A 22,438-nucleotide genomic window follows, 5' to 3' on the forward strand; every position below is an offset into this window, starting at 1 on the left:
CTGAACAATAGATTTTCTGTGTAATAGGGCGCATTAGTGACGTTTAAATCAATATGTGGATGCATGGATAATATTCACGGATTGGTGTGTCAGTTTGAGGTTTTTTCAGTCACTAATGACTATTTGTTCTTCATAGTTTAATTTCATTACTTTTGCATGAGATTTAGTAATAATATTGTCAGTTTTTCACAGATTCGGTTTGAGCTTATTTATAGTGTCTTTAACATGTCGCTCAGTGATTGCATACATGCAAACATGTGTCAAGTTTATATCATTTGAAACTCAATGTGTTTTTGACTGTATGTACTGTATGTTGTATTCGTGTCAGTTCCTCTGTTGGCCTGTAGGAGGCAGCATGGCTCACTTATAGCGACTGTACATATGCATATGTACATCAAGATTGATTTCCATCACAGCTGTGCTGCTGATCCTGATGGAGTAAATCAGCAGCGACTGATCAATTGATCTTCCATCACTGGAGTTCTTATCGCAAATATTTGAAGTGGTAAACATGAGTGACCACAGAGTTCTGGAGAATTAAGCATCAGTGATTTAAAGTGTGTCACAGTGATTTTCTTACTCTGCTTTGTGCCCGAAACACCCACTTTGACTGTCACGCACATCCCTGAGTGGCTTATGCTTTATTATAACATATAAAATTTATTAATATTAATAATAATCAATATTCATTAGTATGCTGTTATCAACCCGCTCCCCAAACCAGCCCTGATTATGGAAGCACCATGCTGCACTGTTGATGTCAGATGATAATACTACGGTACATTGATATATACTATGGTACTAATTAATGTTCATGTCCCAAAACATATATATAGCATGATTCTGATGATTACCTATTCATATACTATATTATTATTAACCTAGATAACAGGGAACGTTCTCAGAAGGTTTTCTCAAAATGATGAACAAACGTTCTTCCAGTAACGTTAATAGAACGTTTGTTCAAAGTTATCTGGTCTTTAATAATGTTCTCAAAACGTTATTTATACATCGTTCATGGAACCTTTTAGTTGGACGTTTGTTTAATATTTTTTAAATGTAACTGTAAAAGAAATGTTCCCATAATGATTGCAAAATGGAATGTTTCTTTAACGTTCGTATAACCAAGAGAAAACATTTCATTTGATAAAGTGGACATTCAGAGAAAAAACATGAATAGTTTTGTTAGCTGGGAATATCGTACTTCAAATAATACCATGGTACTACACCCTTAATGCTGGGTTAAAAACAACCCAAGTTGGGTTGAAAATGGACAAACCCAGTGATTGGGTTGTTTTGACCCAGTGGTTGGGTTAAATGTTTGCCAAACCTGCTGGGTAGTTTTAATTAACTCACTATTGTTTAAAAATGACTATATGGCAGGCTGAAAATGAACCCAAAATATGTTGGAAAGTAAAAATCGGACACATAATTACTGGAAGCAACAATAATAATCAAAAGATGAACATTTATTAATAAGCAATTTATTAAAAAGCAACCCAATCGCTGGGTTTGTCCATTTTCAACCCAACTTGTGTTGTTTTTAGCCCAGGATTTTTTAGTGTACTGTGATTATCTAAAAAACTGTGGTAGTATAATGTTGTATTAGTGATTTCCCTGAGCCTGTGTGTGTGTATGTGTGTGTGTGTGTGTGTGTGTGTCAGAGGAGAGTCGAGCTCTTTAGCATCCGTGTGATTTATAAGCGTCTCTCGTCTCCACACACAGCTCCAGCTATCATCGATTAGCGCTGGGTAATTCCTGGACGCGGCGTATAAATATAACACACGTTCAGGTCTTCCAATAGTCCGATGATTGATGGCGTTGTGTGCCGCAGGGGCCGGGAGCCGCAGCTCGTCTGACTGACACCTACTGCTGCTTTAATTCACCACAAGACTCGCTCGTAAGTTTGAGGCGTCACTCAAAGTCTGTCCGCCGGCTGATTACTGCCGCTCGACTCGACCGGGAACCCATCAAATGTGCTTGAAGAGAAAAAGAGCTTCAAACTGTCAGAAGTTCTGCTAAAATCCTGACGTAGCCCATGTCTAATTTTTCTTTCAATGCTAAAATTCAACATGCAGAGACATTATGAGCGAGTCATTAACGGTCTTTAAAACAGTGGGTCTCATGAGTGTTTGTGTGTGATATCTGCATATGAATGCCTTCATGCACAAATCTTCATTCAACAACTTTCTTCTAAAATCGACTCTAATTTTCTGAAACAATTGGAGAACAACTGAAACCACATGTATGCTAAAAAACACCTTATAAATGTTAATAAAGTTGTGAAGAAATAGAAGTAAAGTCGGATCTTGGTTGCTAGGTTTTCACAACAAAATTAGCCCCATTGCGTTTCAGGGGGTCCCCTGGTAAAAAAAAGTTCCAGGGTGTAAAATCTGCTTTTTAATGCGGTAACATTTGCATTCCACGGGCTAAATATCTTGTTATTGGGGTCGCTTTAACCCGCGGACATGAAAAACTACCCGCGGCAACAGTGTTAAAGTGGCACGATTCCGTGGGAAAACCGCAAATTTGGCAACGTATTTTCAAAAAACATAAAAATGTAGGGTGGGGATTTGATTGATTGTATGTTGAGATGAGGGGGTGGAGTTGAAGTGGATCATCCAATACGAAGTGAACAGTACAAGGTCGAAAAATGTGTAGGGCTGGGCATTAATCTAATTAACACGTTAAATCGACACCCCTAATATGTATGTATGTATGTTGGAATCCTCCAATCATTTAGTGCGATTAAACCCCGCCCCTTTCTTTCTGGAAGTTCACATTCAGATCTGCATCTGTTTTTGAATGCCACGCCCACATCTCAACATCCAATCAACAACTGATGCACAGAACCAAGTCCCCGCCCTACATTTAATCCATCACGCTCTGATGTGTCAGAATACAGAAGAAGAGATCCGTCGCTACTTCAGAGCTGCGTGCACTCTGCACTCTGGCTGGCGTGTGGTCATGTGACTGCAGCTGCACCTGTGGGCGTGTTGTGGGCGTGTGTGGTACAGGTGTCGTAGGTGTTTGAGAGTCTGTCCACCTGTGCCGGTGTGCGTGAGCTGATTCTCCTCTCCTCTCTGATGACTGTGTCTCTGTCACGTCTGACTTTTAGCCTGACAAAAACAACAGCAGGTCTTACTCACCGATAAACAACACGCGTCTGACTCGGACGAATACTGCAGCTGAGTTCATGTTCGTGTGCTGGTTTGTTAAAGAGCAGGCATGACATCACACTGAGATGACTGTTTAGAAGAATAGGAGGAGTGATCATTCTGTCTTCGTGTTCTTCAAACCTGCATGACTTTCTGTGGAACGTGTTTTGAGAAACGTCTCCGTGTTCGTACAGTGGAAGTCAATGGTAACCAAAACTTCCACATCAAGGGTTGAAATGACATGAGGGGGAGTAAATGATGACAGAATGAGCATTTTTAACTCCTGTAGTGAGCAAACAACCAAACTATAACTTCAAACCAAACTTCATCCTGGAAAATCTTCATAAATATCAGAGAAATGACAGAAAATGTCCTTCACCTTTTATACCTTTGTAATCATTCTGTCTGTAATTCAGGATAGAGAAAGCGGTATACTTTATTTTAGTCTGCGTGATAAACATTCATATCTCACGTTAGGCGTGTGACGGTATCACATTTTCTTATCATGGTAATTGCTTAAGTTTTTTATCATGGTATAATCGTGATATAATCACAGTAATGAACTAGACAAAAAAAGTTTGTCAAGACAAACTTTAAGATGGCTTGAGAAAGCCTGACCAAAAAGTTTTAAAAAAACTTTTAGTTTAAAGGTTTTCAGTTTGAAATAGTTTGAAGCTAGATAGATGTGTGGTTGCTAAGGTGTTGCTATGCGGTTGCTAGGGTACTTGGGGTGGTTGCTAAGATGTTACTATGCGGTTAGTAGGGTACTCTGGGTGGTTGCTAGGGTTTTATTTGGTTGTTAGGGTACTCGGGTGGTTGCTATGCGGTTGCTAGGGTACTTAAAGTGGTTGTTAGGGTGTTGCTATGGTTGCTAGGGTACTCAAGGTGGTTGCTAAGGTGTTGCTATGTGGTTGCTAGGGTACTTGGGGTGATTGCTAAGGTGTTGCTATGCAGTTAGTAGGGTACTGTGGGTGGTTGCTAGGGTTTTATTTGGTTGCTAGGGTACTCGGGTGTTTGCTATGCAGTTGCTAGGGTACTTGAAGTGGTTGTTAGCGTACTTGAGTGGTTGCTAGGGTGGTTGCAATGTGGTTGCTAGGGTGTTCCTATGCGGTTGCTAGGGCACTTTGGGTGTTTGCTAGGGTGTTGCTATGTGGTTGCTAAGGTACTCAGGGTGGTTGCTTGGGTGTTGCTAGGGTATTATGGGTGGTTGCTATGATGTTCTTTCTCAAGCAAACTTAATTAAGCTACTAAACACAAGTGTTGTCCTCCTAACAGGTTCAATAACTTCTTTCTCATAACAAAAAGAACATTTAAATACAATAAAACAATTCACAAAAAATCTATGAAGTAAACAAATGTTTCAAACAGATTAAAGTGCAAAAGAAATATAAAGAATCAGAGCATTTTCAGTCAATATCTAGATCAGATTGTAAGTTTGAAAATAAGTATCTTAAGTGTTAAAGTATGAAGTGTTGTAAGTGTTTGATCCTGTGATGAACATCAGAGTGAACACAAACATCTGAACGTCTGTTTGAAACATTTAAATACAGTTCAGAAACAAAGTAGCGCAGCTGCAGTGTTTACAGGGGTTACCGTGGTAACATCCGCATTTCTGCTGTTCCACAGTGTTCTAAATGAACCCGTTGATGGAAAAGTATTCTAAAAATGATTCCCGCAATAATAATACTGTGCATGTTCACCATGGTGATATTAGCGTATATATCTGGTTCAGATACGACATGCATTGTGTTTTTAAGCTTCACACATAGACTCGACCTCATATGAGTTATTTTACCGGCGCTGACTGACGGCTCTTATCTGAACCGCAGAAATACAGTGGCTGCTGAAGATAAACAGCGCTTTATTTCTGGCCCCTCGGTGGGCTTCTGTTTCAGTGGCCCCAGCGGTTATAGAGCCAGTTAAGAGGTGATGAAGAGGAGAATCTTTCTCTGCACCATTGGAGAATGAAATTAAATATCCGTGAGCTCTGGAGACGACTGGAGCCACGGCACCTGCAGCGAAACACTAATAAAATACATCCGTCAGTGATTAATGACGGCCAGAAGCACAGAGAGGCAGTTCATATGGAAACTCTCTCATGTTACGCCATTCTGTTATTTTAGAGACAGAACAATATGTGGGCGAAGCATGCGGCCTCCATATATTCATCTAACCAACTGTTAACCAAACCAACTGGCAAACAGTATTGGACTTCTACAGTGTGCGTCCTTTATCGTGTGTTCTGTATCTGTGTCCTTAAACCAGATGTGAGATTTACTGCTATAAACATCTCAACAGTTTAACTTTAACTTGAGATGCTCCACTAATGTCGCCTGTATAGCTTTCATTCAGTATTTACTGTCGTCTTGTATCAGTTTTGATCCAGAACTCAAATAAAAATCCCTTTTGCATTCCTGAATTTGAATCGTAACAAACAGGAAGCAGAATTACAATTCAAGTTTGAATGAAAGTGAGCAGAATTCAGATTACAGCTCAGTGCATTCATTACAATCCAGATTCCAGGTTTATCTTCATCTGTTTTATTTCTGTTCAACCAATTCAGATGTTTAATATCTCTCACACACACACACGCTCACACACACACACACACACACACGCTCACACACATACGCACACACACTCATGCAAACACACACACTCGTGCACTCACTCACACTTGCACACTCACTCACACTCGTGCAAACACACACACACTAGCACATACACACGCACACGTGCTCACACACACACACACATAATCGCACACACTCATGCAAACACAAACTCGTGCACTCACTCACACTCGCTTTCACACACGCACACACTTGCACACTCACTCACACTCGTGCAAACACACACACACTAGCACATACACACGCACACGTGCTCACACACACACGCTCACACACATACGCACACACACTCATGCAAACACACACTCGTGCACTCACTCACACTCGCTTTCACACACGCACACACTTGCACACTCACTCACACTCGTGCAAACACACACACACACTAGCACATACACACGCACACGTGCTCACACACACGCTCACACACATAATCGCACACACTCATGCAAACACACACTCGTGCACTCACTCACACTCGCTTGCACACACGCACACACTTGCACACTCACTCACACTCGTGCAAACACACACACACTAGCACATACACGCACACGTGCTCACACACACACGCTCACACACATACTCACACACACTCATGCAAACACACACTCGTGCACTCACTCACACTCGCTTGCACACACGCACACACTTGCACACTCACTCACACCCGTGCAAACACACACACACTAGCACATACACGCACACGTGCTCACACACACGCTCACACACATACTCGTACACACTCATGCAAACACACACTCGTGCACTCACTCACACTCGCTTGCACACACGCACACACTTGCACACTCACGAAAACAGACACGCTCACTCACACTCGTGCAAACACACACACACTAGCACATACACACGCACACATGCTCACACACATACTCGTACACACTCATGCAAACACACACTCGTGCACTCACTCACACTCGCTTGCACACACGCACACACTTGCACACTCACGAAAACAGACACGCTCACTCACACTCACGCAAACACACACACACTAGCACATACAAACGCACACACATACTCGCACACACTCGCTCGAACTCACGAAAATACACATGCTCACTCACACACACTCGCACACTTACATACTCACTCACACACACTCATGCACAAACACATGCACTCACTCACACACACACTCACTCACACACACACACTCTCACACACTCACTCACACACACACACTCACTCACACACACACTCACTCACACACACAATCTCACACACTCACTCACACACACACACACTCACTCACACACACTATTTCACTCAATCACACACACTATCTCACTCACTCACTCACTCACACACTCGTGCACACACACGCGCACACACACACAGTATTTCACACACACTCTCTCACACACACACACACACACACACACACACTCATGAACAAACACGTGCACTCACTCACACTTGCGCACGCTCGCACGCACGCTCGCACACACACTCACTCACACACACACTCACTCGCGCACACTTGCATATACACACACTCGCTTACACACACTCTCACGCAAACATACACTTTCTCTCACACACACTCAGACACACACTTTATTGTGCTGTATGGTTGTGGTGTGTGTGTTTGTGTGTGTGTTTGCTGTGATGTGACATACACACTAATTGGCCTTGAGATGTGACTGTGTGTGACAGCGCTGGACAAACAGACACACTAATTACATACAGACTTGTTTAAATGAAGAGGATAAAAGCTAATGAATCACAGACAGAGAGATTGACTAATGAGAGTGTGTGTGTGTGTTTTGTGTGAGAGAGAGAGAGGCAGACATTGGCTCTGTTCCAAACCCTAGTGAACTGTCTCACTGTCTACATAGACAGCATCCGGAGCCTCACAAGTTTGTGATTTGAGACAGCAATGTTTGATGACAATTCTAATGCAATAGTCGATTTTTTTTTTTAATGCTTCATCTTCCATATTTAATACATAGATTTTTTTTGTTTTGTTTGTCTTGTTATGCAAAAGAAGCATCTAAACATCCTTAAAACATGCAGAACTGTGAGATAACACTTGAATATTGCCTACTGTGATGTTTATTTGTCTTTTACCTGATTGGCAAATAGTTTTTGTCTTGTTTAATGTAAAGTTCATGTTTATGCATGAGTGTAATTATCATGAAATACATGCTAATCTCCATCTAAAACACGATTATTATGCATGCAGCTCATGTTTCCTGCTTTTTACCGGAAAACATGACACAAATATTGATTGCGAAACTGATTTTTCGCAGTGCATTGTGGGACTGGCCTCTCTGAAGCTGCGTTAGAGCTGGATCAGAAGCAGGTCTAGGCCTTAAAATGCTGCCTGCGCACGCTGGGTTTGGAGCGGATCCATGGGTGTGTGTACAGAGACAAATGATACAGAAGAGGAGTATTTTAGGGATACAAACCGAGAGAGGGAAAACAGATGTAAGAACAAGCACCAGGGATTTCAAGAACGGCAGAAAATGCGATGACGGGAGAGAAGCCGCGCTTGAGTAACTCCGCATCACCATATTAAAAGCTTGGCCGCTGAGATTAACAACAACTTGTTATGCCGCGGATTGTGTTTACACAAGTTAACATTCAGAGGCGGCGGCGAGCAAGAAGGTCCAGACACTCCAGAAAATATCGCTAATTAATGCTCCAAGGGTCTGCGTTCTCTCTAATGATGAGCGCGAGGTGAGGGGGAGGTTTTGGATGGATGGATGGATGGATATGGAGGGGAGAACGGGTCGCAATCAAGGGAAAACGCAGTCTGTTATTTACCGCGTCTCTGCGCGCGACTCTGTGACCTGGAGATTCTGCGGCGTCGCGTGTGATTAGCAGCGGAGTTGGCGTCCTCCCGGCACGATCTGAAGGAAGGTGCGAAAGCGACGCGCTTCGCGGAGCTCAGTGTTTATTTCTGCGCGCGCGGGCCGCTCGGAGTTTCTCATGCCAGCGTGTTAATGAGCGGCAGCGAAGGTTGCCAGATAATTGAAATAATGGACTTTTTAAGTGAAACGAGGCCTGATAAAATCCTGTAAATAACACAGATGAGAAGGCAGAAGTCGTGGGAAGTGAAGTTTGGCAGCGATAGCGTTTGCAGCTCGACCTCCGGTGGGCGAACAGGCCCTCGGATCCTCGCAGTCCGGTCCTCCATCGTTCTCGCGCGCCGTTATCTGTCGCGTCTCACCTCTGATCCACTGATGATGATGATGATGATGATGAACCTGCCAACAAACATGACACATCACGATCTGTTTGAGGGAATGACACAAGCTTTGATGTATAACACAATAAATATATAAACAATAAATTCTAATTCAATTCAAATGACATTTTTATGGACTTTCCTGGTAAAATGTTAGATTTTCTATAAAATATTAAACTGTAAGGGCTTATATTATTGGCTTCTTTTTTTATATTCTTTAAAGAAAACATTGTTAAATTATTCTATGTAATATATCAATAAATAAGTGGGTAAATAAATCCTTTTAGCTGAGCAGCTTATTAAGGGTTCAAGCGCTGAAACTCTATTGTAATTGTTAACATTTCCAAGGATCAGCATTCTCCCATAAAAGTGATCGGGCAGATCAAACCGAAACTTTGAGAGCCGTCTACAACATCACCGAGGCTCACCTCGATCAGCCTGACGGGGGCGCTACAGCGGTCAAAAGTACAAAATGGCGTAGGCCAAAGTGTCTTATATCAGTGGAATCTTGGCCCAAATCATGCCTTGGATTCGTTTGCCATTTCGGTGAATTTTTTGAGTATTGGATTTTTTGGATGTTTTTGACCCGATTGGAACCAAACTAGTGCAGCAAGATTCTCCAGAATCTGATTGTCAAAAATTATCAAAAAAAAATGTTGAAATTTCGATTCACGGTCTCTAAAGGTCGCCAAAACATTTGAAGTAGGCGGAGCCACTTTTACTAAAATAGCTATAACTCATGAACGGAATGAGATATTTTCACCAAAATTGGTACACCTGTGTAAGAGCTCATTCTGTGGTCGCGTGAAAAAGGACGTGGCAACTGGCCACTTGGTGGAGCTATAACAGAAAAAAAACTTGAAAATGGTTATAACTACTTCACTGTTAGTCCAATTGACTTGAAAATTGGCATGCAGAGTCTTTGTCCGAGGTGCCATGATTGTCTCTGAGGACACTGACATATCGAGAAAAACGTGTCCGCCATTGGCTAATGAATTTTGAGCAGCTATCAGACAAGCTTAACGGAGGCCGATCGGAATGAAACTCGCTGGGCCTGTTTGACTCGCGGCTCTAGAGGCCTGTGAGAAATTTGAAAGAAATCGGCCACCAGGTGTGCCTTTGTGTTTTTCACATGTGTAAAGGTTTGTGTATCGCACAATTATTCGCACACACCCACGACATTCATACCACATGGTACAACTCCTCATTCTGAGCAACTTTGTCTCGAGGACCGCCGCTGTCCATCGAAACATTTGTTAATTATTGGAGATTATTTAAAAAAACAACTTTTGCAAACTAGTCCTAGGTTTTTGGCCCAATTGGAATCAAACTAGTGCAGCAAGATACTCTGGAGTCAATAATTATCAAAAAAAGTTACAAATTTGATTCACGGTCTCTAAGGGCCGTCAAAACGTTAGAAGTGGGCGGAGCTACTTTTACTAAAATGGCTATAACTCGTGAACGGAATGAGATATTTTCACCAAAATTGGCACACCTGTGTAAGAGCTCATTCTGTCGTCGTGTGAAAAAGGATGTGGCAACTGGCCACTTGGTGAAGCTATAACAGAAAAAAAACTTTAAAATGGCTATAACTACTTCACTGTTAGTCCGATTAACTTGAAAATTGGCATGCAGAGTGTTTGTCCGAGGTGCCATGATTGTCTCTGAGGACATTGGCGTATCTCAAAACACATGTCTGCCATCGTCCAATCAAGTTTGAGCAGCAATCAGACAAGATTAACGGAGGGCGATCGGAACGAAACTCGCTGGACCTGTTTGACTCACGGCCCTAGTGGCCTGTGAGAAATTTGAAAGAAATCGGCCACCAGGGGGCGCCTTCGCATTTTCACGTGTGTAAAGGTTTGTGTATCGTGCAAATTTTTGCACACGGCCATGACATTCATACAACATGGTAGAACTGAACAACTTTGCCTCTAGGACTGCATCTGAATCATTCATTAAATATTGGAGATTGTTTCAAAAACTTTAGTGAACTAGTCCTAGATTTTTGGACAGTTAAAAAGCTTTATAAACCATATATTTCCTATGATAATTTGCCTGTATTGTCTGTAAATGGTCTTTTCCATCTATGATCGAGATGGTTACAGGCTTGCTCAATAAAACATTATACCTTTTTACTCTTAAAGGCTATAAAGCGCTTGAACTCCAACAATTGCTGCTCACATCTAAATTTCTTTCTTTGAAATTTCATTAATGGGAATTAAATGTGAAAAGACTTTAAGGCTGTGACACCAAAATAACTAGCTGACTGTGACATTTACCGAATAAATCCCTCACATGACTTTGCCTCAGCAGAGGCTGTGATTGGATGACTGCACTAACCAGTGGACCAATCACATCGCAGCATCTCAAATGTTGGTTTGAGTCAAAGTCTGTCATCAGAATGATTTGGTTTAATTCGTCCAGAAGCGTCTCTCTCCATTGTGTTCCCAAACACCAGATCACATGACAGCGTTTGTTGTGTTTCGTCTGACGCTCTGAGACAAACTCATTCATGATGGAGGAGAAAAGAGCCCGATTGCAGCAACTTACATATTTTTTACTGATATTTTGTGCCAGTTTCCCAGGAAGTGATGATTGTTTTCTTGAACACATGGGATGGAAACGCTGCTTTATTCACAAATGTTTTGTGCCATATTCCAATTCTGCGCACAAGTGAAATTCGCAATAGAAACAGCTTTTCACGCTGATCACTTTCTTCATTCCAGCTCATGTTGTTATAAAAAATATTTCGGGTAAAATGACGTCCAATTAGAACCGCCTTCTTTCGTCTTGATGTCATAACTTTTCTTTTTTGATTGCATTGGTCAGAGAAAGATGTCATAAATATAGTGTTATAAATGTAGATTAAATGTAAAAAATAAATAGAAATCTTTTTACGATGTTAATAACTGTGGAAACCGTCATCAGTCTGTGAAAAGGGTCCATGAATAGATTTTCTAATGCAGCAGAGCAGCAGTGGAGTTTGTGTCTGAGTGTGTCGTCCTCGTCTCGTCGTGTGTGTGTTACAGGTGTGGACACACACTCCATATGAGAATATATCCAGAGGCTAAATTCACCATTACTGTCGCCGTGCGTCTGTGTTTGCCACATTAACAGTTCTCTCCTGGTTATTAATGCATTAGAGCCGTCGAGTAGGTCACATTAACATTAACATTTGTGCTGTCATTACGTGTGTGTGTGTGTGTGTGTGTACTACAGGGGATTCGATCATTACTGTTCGCTTGGAATCGGGTCAGCGGTTTAGAGCTTGTGTGTTTTTACTCAATAGAAGTAGATGTAGATGCACGGAGCAGATCATAAATAATATACAGACATGCAGGGAATTAGAAGAAGTATAGAATGTGAACACAAAGCACAGACAGTAAATGCACATAATTAGAGTAATTACTGTAAATGAGAGTAAACATCACAAAAATGTGTGTTAGTGTTCACTAAAATTATTATGCACATTATAAGACACAAAATAGTTCTTCGTATCTTCAGTCTTTTTGGGTTCTTCATTCCAGATGTTTCACTATAGGAGCTTCAGTTGAGGCGTTTGGGATTTATGTGAATAAAAATGCTTTTTTACATGTTCCAGAATCAAGTGTGCGTTGGTTTCTCAGTGCATCTCCACACAGACAGTTTCTCTTTCAGATCATGCAGAGATGTTTTCAGTTAGTTTTATATCAGCTTTACCTGAATGATATGTGTGTAGCTGTTTGTTTGTGGCGTATTAAAGCAGTGAGTTAACCCTGAAGTGTTGAGATGTTTGTAGACTTCATGTTGTTTGATTGACGGACTGTTTTCAGCTCTTATCTGTTTTTTACGAGTCCAGAGGGAGAATTTACAGCCTCCATCATCTTCAGCTCGTGCTCTTTCTCTTTCTGTGGGTTTGACCACATTTGAGGGTTTCACATCGTCTGTGTGCGTGTGTGTGTCTTGATTACTGGATTACTCCCAAAATCTGGGAATTTACAACCTTATTTAAACCAGGGTAAGGATTTAGATTTTTTTCATGATATATTTGTTTTTGTCAAAAAGTTGATCTACATAACTGTAAAATAAAAATAAAATACTTCAATATTTATTTAAAATTGTATTAATTCATTAATACCTGTCAAAAGTTTGGAAACATTATTTTTTTGCTCATCAAGGCTGCATTTATTTGATCAAAAATACAGTAAAAATATTTTTAAAACAGATAAACATTACTGATTATCAATGTTGAAAACAGTTGTGCTGCTTCATATTTCTGTGAAAACAATGAAACCATTCAAACATTTGTGGTGAGATTAAAAAAGAGAGAAATTATTACTTTTATCCATTAAATTGATCAAAAGTGACAATAAAAACATTTATAATGTTATTAAAGATTGTATTTCAAATAAATGCTGTTCTTATTCATCAAAAAATCCTGAAAAATAAAATATATTACAGTTTCCGCAAAAATATTAGCTGTTTTCAACATTGATAATAATCATAAATGTTTCTTGAGCATCAGATCATCATATTAGAATGATTTCTGAAGGATCATGTGACACTGAAGACTGGAGTAATGATGCTGAAAATTCAGCTTTGATCACAGGATATAAATTATATTTTACAATATAATCACATTGAAAACATCTATGTTAAATTATAATAATATTTCACTATTTTTTACTGTATTTTTGATCAAATAAATGCAGCCTTGGTAAACAGAAGAGACTCTTTCAGAAATATAAAAAATGTTTCAAAACTTTTGACAGGTGCTAATTTATGTATTTTTATTTATTTACTTAATTTAATTTAATATATATATATATATACACACACATATTTGTCAGTGTGTAATTTTATTAAATATTTATTTATTTTACTTATTTCTATTTTAATAAATTTATTTCAGTTCTAGTTCATATTTTATGTATTTGTTTTTATTTGCAGAACTTTATTATTCTTTATTTATTTATTTAAATTAATTTAATCCGGCATGTGTATACACACACACACACACACACACACACACACACACACACACACACACACACACACACACACACACACACACACTTACACATATGTGTTAATTAATTAAATTAATTCAGTCAAATGAACTAAACAGCAGCTCCAAATGAGAAAGTCCGCTGATATACAGTTGATGGATTGGATCCTGTGTGTGTGTGTGTGTGTGTGTGTGTGTGTGTGTGTGTGTGTGTGTGTGTGTGTGTGTGTGTGTGTGAGAGTGATTATATTGCCCTGTTCTGACCGTGTGTTTTGTGACGGTGCTGAGGAACAGAAGAGTTTGCTGATACTTTGTGAATGAGAATGTCTTCTCATGAGAGTGTGTGTGTGTGTGTGTGTGTGTGTGTGTGTGTGTGTGAGAGTATGTGGAGTCACGCTGCTGCTCTGTGGACAAACGCTGTGAGCCGACAGTGAATGACCTCTTTATCAGGCAAACCTGCCTGGAATCCATTAAGCGTGGCGAGCGAGAGCGACTGCCGTCCAGCATCTCAATCAGCGCACCCGTCCAGCCGCTCTGTGCTCGGCTCGTTCTGTCTTATGTCATCTCCTCTCATACTTCAGCCCGTCAAACACCCTCTTCAGCTCACGGACGGCCCGCGTCACGCCTCGCATCGGCAGCTGGAGCGGAAGTTCCTTTCCTTGACAGAAGAAGAGCTGTCAGCTCACTGACACTGAGAGTGTTTTAAGGTCAGACTAACCTTGAGCTCAACCTGAGCACTTTAAAGAGCCGGATTATTCTTTGATGTTGTTTTTGTGCTCCACTAGAACAGGTTGATTATTTTCCTCATATTCTCCATTGTTGCAGCTCCTCTCTTCCCAGTCTGTCAGTAACGCTCTGTTTAGTTCCTGTCTCTATGAAGCCCCTCCTTCTGAAAAGCACAATGTGCTCTGATTGGTCGGCTGGAGCGGTGTGTTGTGATTGGTGTTTGGGAAATGTCCCGCCCCTTACCATAACCGTCAGTTTCAACACACTACTAACTAACTCAACCAGGCCCCGCCCCTTTATTCCATGCATAAATTATTTAAATGAGGAATATTGTGACGTATTCATTCCTGGAACGTGTTTTTGGGAGTTCAGCAAAATGACTGAAGATATTAATTCTCGTTTACTGAAAAGTGTCTCAAAATGAAGTGAGTTTGTGCTTAAAACAAGAACAAATATCTGCCAGTGGAGTCAGAAAATGTTGCATCTCAAAGAAACATGTAAGAATGTTTTACTGTAAGAAGAAAATCAGTTTTCGCAGTGATATGAAGGCTGTATTTACTGTGATGTTCTGATGAATCTGCCCTCCTCTTGTTAGTAAACGCACACATGATTCTCAGCAGCTGCACAGACAGAAACAATAAGACACGAGGGAACTGACGCTGCTTTGAATCGTTCACTAGCCTGTAATCAGCGGGAGAAATTACAGGGCGCAGCGTTGAGATCAGCGCACGCTCGGAAACATGCTGAAAGCTCGTGTTTTGGGTGTGATGCGTGTCGAGATAAACACGGACGGGACATTAATAAGCGCCGCGCTGCGTGAGAGCTGAGAGTAATTATGTCCGACAGATCTCTGATACACGGAGGAGCGTTTGCTCACAATCACACTGATGTTCAGCAGGTCTGTGTCCAACTGAGGCTCTCAGGAACATCGCTCGATCTGAACCTTGACCACAAATATAGAATTTAAAATCTTATTTAAACCTGGAAGTAAACAAAGTTTAAGGATTTAGATTTTTTTTTTTATGGCATTTGATTTTGTCAAAAAAACCCTGTAAAATAAAAATAAACATTTATTTGTTTGTTTGTTTATTTGAATGTATTTATTTCTACTCATTTTTATTTAGTTATTTATTCTAATATTTATTTACTGATTTTTATTTTAATTATTCATTTAATTAAATGTATTTTATTTTAATTAATTAGTTAATTGGATGGATTAACTAACTCATCCATCCATCCATCCGTTATTATTATTATTATTATTATTATTATTTATATCTTTATTTATATGTTGATTTATCTAGTATTTTCATTTTTTATTTAAATTAACTAATTAATTAACTATCCATTTTTATTATTATTATTATTATTTGTTGATTTATGTAATATTTTAGTTTTTTATTTTAATTAACTAATCCATCCTTATTTATTTATATATTTATTTATGTTTTATATATTATTTTAGTTTTTATTTTAATTAATTAATTAATTAAATTAACTAATCCATCCATTATTGTTTATTATTATTATTATTATTATTTATATAATATTTGTTTTTTATATATAATTAACTAACTCATCCATCCATCCATCCGTTATTATTATTATTATTATTATTATTTATATTTTTATTTATATGTTGATTTATCAAATATTTTCATTTTTTTATTTAAATTAACTAATTAATTAACTATCCATTTATTATTATTATTATTATTATTATTTATATTATTTATGTTGATTTATGTAATATTTTAGTTTATTTTAATTAACTAATCCATCCTTATATTGTTATTATTATTATTATTATTATTATTATTATTATTAATTTATTTATATATTTATTTATGTTTTATATATTATTTTAGTTTTTATTTTAATTAATTAAATTAACTAATCCATCCATTATTGTTTATTATTATTATTATTATTATTATTATTTATGTTAATTTATATAATATTTTAGTTTTTTTATTTTAATTAACTAATCCATCCTTCTATTGTTATTATTATGTATTATTATTATGTATTTATTTATATTTATATGTTGATATAAAATTTTAGTTTTTATTTTAATTAATTTATTAATGATTTAACTAATCCATTATTATTATTATTATTATTATTATTATATTATTTATATATTTATGTTGATTTATATAATATTTTAGTTTTTTATTTTAATGAATCCATCCATCTATTATTATTATTTATATATTTATTTATGTTGATTTGATTTATATAATATTTTAGTTTTTTCCATCCATCCATTACAACCTTTGTCTCAAATTGTGGTGCAGATAATGTAATTTGTAACGTCGATATTTAATTTAGTATGAAACTGCAGAATTGAAGCACAGTGGCTTTCACACCAACGTTCATCAGGTTTGTGTAGCACTGAGGCGTTTATGAACTTGATCTTTAAGGTAGGCTAGTGTAGGAGTGTGATTGTATAATCTTCAGTCTCTTTCTGTCTTTCTCTCTCTCTGTTCTTCATCATTTATTCTTTTATCTGTCCTGTTCATCGCAGCATCACCTTCACAACAAGCTCGGCTCGTTCCGCCTCACCCTCCTGCTTTTGGCCTATTATTATCATAAATAAACGTCCGGCTGCATAAATACTGCATGGTGCGGAGATGCTGTTTGCGGTGTGTGGTGACGGCCGGGCTTTTATGCATTCATGTGCCCATGATCTATCTGAATGTACACTCATAAACAAGCGCTGTGGAGATTTCTGCTGAGTGAGGCAGAACGGCTAATCTGCAGTGTGTAGCGCCTTCACTAGCGTCCTATTTCCTGCAAGCGCATTCCATATATAACGCTGTTTTTGGATGCACAAAGGATGGGCCGACAGGGATGGGGACGTTTATTTCTCATAAAGATAAAGTACTTTATCTTGTGCTATGGCCTATTTCTACACACACACACACACACACACACACACACACACACACACCCAGAGGGAGCGTGCTGAGGAGAGATATCCCATTGTGTCATGCACATAAACTTCTGAAGTCCTTTTCTTCTTTCTCCACACATCTGTCTGCCTCTTAAAAGGCTTTTCCAAATGCTTTTCGCTTAACAAATGCAGTTTGTTAGAGTTTTTCCACTTATGACCAACTTCTGGATGAGCAAGCAGGGAAACGCTAGTAAAGATGCTTTAGGAGGCTTTTAATAGGCAGATGTTTCTGCCCGAATGATGCTGGTTCTGGAAACAACTTGAGCTTCTGAACCCACAAATGTGTTGCTTCACTTTGGTGGAAACATGAAGAATGATTCCAGATCTTACTTTGTGTTTTTCACAGTGGCACCTTCATCAGGTTCTGTTCGTCAAAGATCATTTGGTGTTAATGAATTAAATATACAATCCTGTAGCTCAGTGGTTAGAGCGTGGCACTAGCAATGCCAAGATCATGGGTTCGATCCCAGGGATTGCACATACTCAGATACAAATGTATAGTATAATGCAATGTAAGTCGCTTTGGATAAAAGCGTCTGCCAAATGCATAAATGTAAATGTAAATGTAAATTAGGTTAAAAGTTAAGCATCCTGGCAACCACCCAGAACACCCTTGCAACACACTAACAACCATTTACAACACCTTAGCAACTGCATACTGTAGCTGCACCCTGGCAACCACATAGAACACCCTAGCAACACACTAACAACCATTTAGAACACCTTAGCAACTGCATACTTTAGCAGCACCCTGGCAACTACACAGAACACCCTAGCAACACACTAACATCCATTCAGAACAGCTTAGAAACCACATAATGTAGCAACGCCCTGGCAGCCACGCAGAATACCTTAGCAACACACTAACAACCATTCAGAACACCTTGTCGACTGCATACTTTAGCAGAAACCTAGCAACTACACAGAATACCTTAGCAACACACTAACAACCATTTAGAACACCTTAGAAACCGCATACTGTAGCAACGCCCTGGCAGCCACACAGAATACACTAACAACACACTAACAACCATTCAGAACACCTTGTCGACTGCATACTTTAGCAGAAACCTAGCAACTACACAGAATACCTTAGCAACACACTAACAACCATTTAGAACACCTTAGAAACCGCATACTGTAGCAACGCCTTGGCAACCACACAAAACACCCTAGCAACACACTAACAACCATTCAGAACACCTTAGCAACCGCATACTTTAGCAGCACCCTGGCAACTACACAGAACACCCTAGCAACACACTAACATCCATTCAGAACAGCTTAGAAACCACATAATGTAGCAACGCCCTGGCAGCCACGCAGAATACCTTAGCAACACACTAACAACCATTCAGAACACCTTAGCGACCACATACTGTAGCAGCACCCTGGCAACCACACAAAACACCCTAGCAACACATTACCAACCATTTAGAACACCTTAGAAACCGCATACTGTAGCAACGCCCTGGCAGCCACACAGAATACACTAACAACACACTAACAACCATTCAGAACACCTTGTCGACTGCATACTTTAGCAGAAACCTAACAACTACACAGAATACCTTAGCAACACACTAACAACCATTTAGAACACCTTAGAAACCGCATACTGTAGCAACGCCTTGGCAACCACACAAAACACCCTAGCAACACACTAACAACCATTGAGAACACCTTATCGACTGCATACTTTAGCAGAAACCTAGCAACCACACAGAACACCCTAGCAACACACAAACATCCATTCAGAACACCTTAGCGACCACCTAGAACACCCTAGCAACACACTAACAAACCATTCAGAACACCTTATTGACTGCATACTGTAAGCTGCTCCCTGGTGACCACACAGAACACCCTAGCAACACACAAACAACCATTCAGAACACCTTAGTGACCACATACTGTAGCAGCGCCCTGGCAACCACACAGAACACCCTAGCAACACACAAACATCCATTCAGAACACCTTAGCGACCACCTAGAACACCCTAGCCACACACTAACAAGCCATTCAGAACACCTTATTGACTGCATACTGTAAGCTGCTCCCTGGCGACCACACAGAACACCCTAGCAACACACAAACAACCATTCAGAACACCTTAGTGACCACATACTGTAGCAGCACCCTGGAAACCACACAGAACACCCTAGCAACACACAAACATCCATTCATAACACCTTAGCGACCACCTAGAACACCCTAGCAACACACTAACAAACAATTCAGAACACCTTATTGACTGCATACTGTAAGCTGCTCCCTGGCGACCACACAAAACACCCTAGCAACACACAAACATCCATTCAGAACACCTTAGTGACCACCTACAACACCCTAGCAACACACAAACAACCATTCAGAACATCTTAGTGACCACATACTGTAGCAGCGCCCTGGCAACCACACAAAACACCCTAGCAACACACAAACAACCATTCAGAACACCTTATTGACTGCATACGGTAAGCTGCTCCCTGGCGACCACACAAAACACCCTAGCAACACACTAACAACCATTCAGAACACCTTATTGACTGCATACGGTAAGCTGCTCCCTGGCGACCACACAAAACACCCTAGCAACACACAAACATCCATTCAGAACACCTTAGGGACCACCTAGAACACCCTAGCAACACACAAACAACCATTCAGAACACCTTATTGACTGTATACTGTAAGCTGCTCCCTGGCGACCACACAAAACACCCTAGCAACACACAAACATCCATTCAGAACACCTTAGTGACCACCTAGAACACCCTAGCAACACACAAACAACCATTCAGAACACCTTATTGACTGCATACTGTAAGCTGCTCCCTGGCGACCACACAAAACACCCTAGCAACACACAAACAACCATTCAGAACACCTTAGTGACCACATACTGTAGCAGCACCCTGGCAACCACACAAAACACCCTAGCAACACACAAACAACCATTCAGAACACCTTAGTGACCACATACTGTAGCAGCACCCTGGCAACCACACAAAACACCCTAGCAACACACAAACATCCATTCATAACACCTTAGTGACCACCTAGAACACCCTAGCAACACACAAACAACCATTCAGAACACCTTAGTGACCACATACTGTAGCAGCGCCCTGGCAACCACACAAAACACCCTAGCAACACACAAACATCCATTCAGAACACCTTAGTGACCACCTAGAAAACCCTAGCAACACACAAACAACCATTCAGAACACCTTATTGACTGCATACTGTAAGCTGCTCCCTGGTGACCACACAAAACACCCTAGCAACACACAAACAACCATTCAGAACACCTTAGTGACCACATACTGTAGCAGCACCCTGGCAACCACACAAAACACCCTAGCAACACACAAAAACCATTCAGAACACCTTAGTGACCACATACTGTAGCAGCACCCTGGCAACCACACAAAACACCCTAGCAACACACAAACATCCATTCATAACACCTTAGTGACCACCTAGAACACCCTAGCAACACACAAACAACCATTCAGAACACCTTAGTGACCACATACTGTAGCAGCGCCCTGGCAACCACACAAAACACCCTAGCAACACACAAACAACCATTCAGAACACCTTATTGACTGCATACTGTAAGCTGCTCCCTGGCGACCACACAAAACACCCTAGCAACACAATAACAACCATTCAGAACACCTTATTGACTGCATACTGTAAGCTGCTCCCTGGCGACCACACAAAACACCCTAGCAACACACAAACATCCATTCAGAACACCTTAGTGACCACACAAAACACCCTAGCAACACACAAACAACCATTCAGAACACCTTAGTGACCACATACTGTAGCAGCACCCTGGCAACCACACAAAACACCCAGCAACACACAAACAACCATTCAGAACACCTTAGTGACCACATACTGTAGCAGTGCCCTGGCAACCACACAAAACACCCTAGCAACACACAAACAACCATTCAGAACACCTTATTGACTGCATACTGTAAGCTGCTCCCTGGCGACCACACAAAACACCCTAGCAACACACAAACATCCATTCAGAACACCTTATTGACTGCATACTGTAAGCTGCTCCCTGGCGACCACACAAAACACCCTAGCAACACACAAACATCCATTCAGAACACCTTAGTGACCACCTAGAACACCCTAGCAACACACAAACAACCATTCAGAACACCTTAGTGACCGCATACTGTAGCAGCGCCCTGGCAACATAGCATAATAACCTTGATCCAGATGTGATTTTGATATGATCTGATGATCTTACCTGAATATTTCAAGCAAACAGGTTACAGATACAGTATGCATAGACTTGACCTCTCTCTCTCTCTCTCTCTCTCTCTGTAGACGAGCCATTAAATATAAAGTGTAGAACTGGAGTGATTATTAGACTCTTCATTTGTCCAGTCTCAGTCAGGACTCTTTGCGACGCAGAACCGCTGCCAATTACAGTGTTTTATCGGACAGAACGAGTCTGTTATCAGTTCCAGGTGCAGTGAGACGTCTTTATGTTTCTTTATTGCTGCCCTCTATGATTTCTTCCATCTCTCAAGCATTATTACAGTAATTACAGTGCCGGCACACAAAAACGTCAAACACTTCTGTCCTTCTAACGAAAACAGACCCAAAGTTCCCAAACAGTCCAGGCTGAGACTGTCACAATTCATCCAGTTTATGAGCTGAAACTCCAAAGATGCTGTCGTCCATGAAATGAAAGCGGATAGTGACCGTAA

At 40.1% G+C, this 22,438-nt stretch overlaps 1 protein-coding gene across 10 annotated transcripts in view; it reads left to right on the forward strand.

Annotated features, from left to right (window-relative positions):
• LOC125250592 (receptor-type tyrosine-protein phosphatase mu-like) overlaps window positions 1-22,438 on the forward strand; it is a 230,570-nt gene that overhangs the window by 1,234 nt on the left and 206,898 nt on the right. The gene's annotated exons all lie outside the window — the stretch shown is intronic.

This window comes from Megalobrama amblycephala, linkage group LG17, assembly GCF_018812025.1.
Source record: "Megalobrama amblycephala isolate DHTTF-2021 linkage group LG17, ASM1881202v1, whole genome shotgun sequence".
NCBI classification, from domain to species: Eukaryota; Metazoa; Chordata; class Actinopteri; order Cypriniformes; family Xenocyprididae; genus Megalobrama; species Megalobrama amblycephala.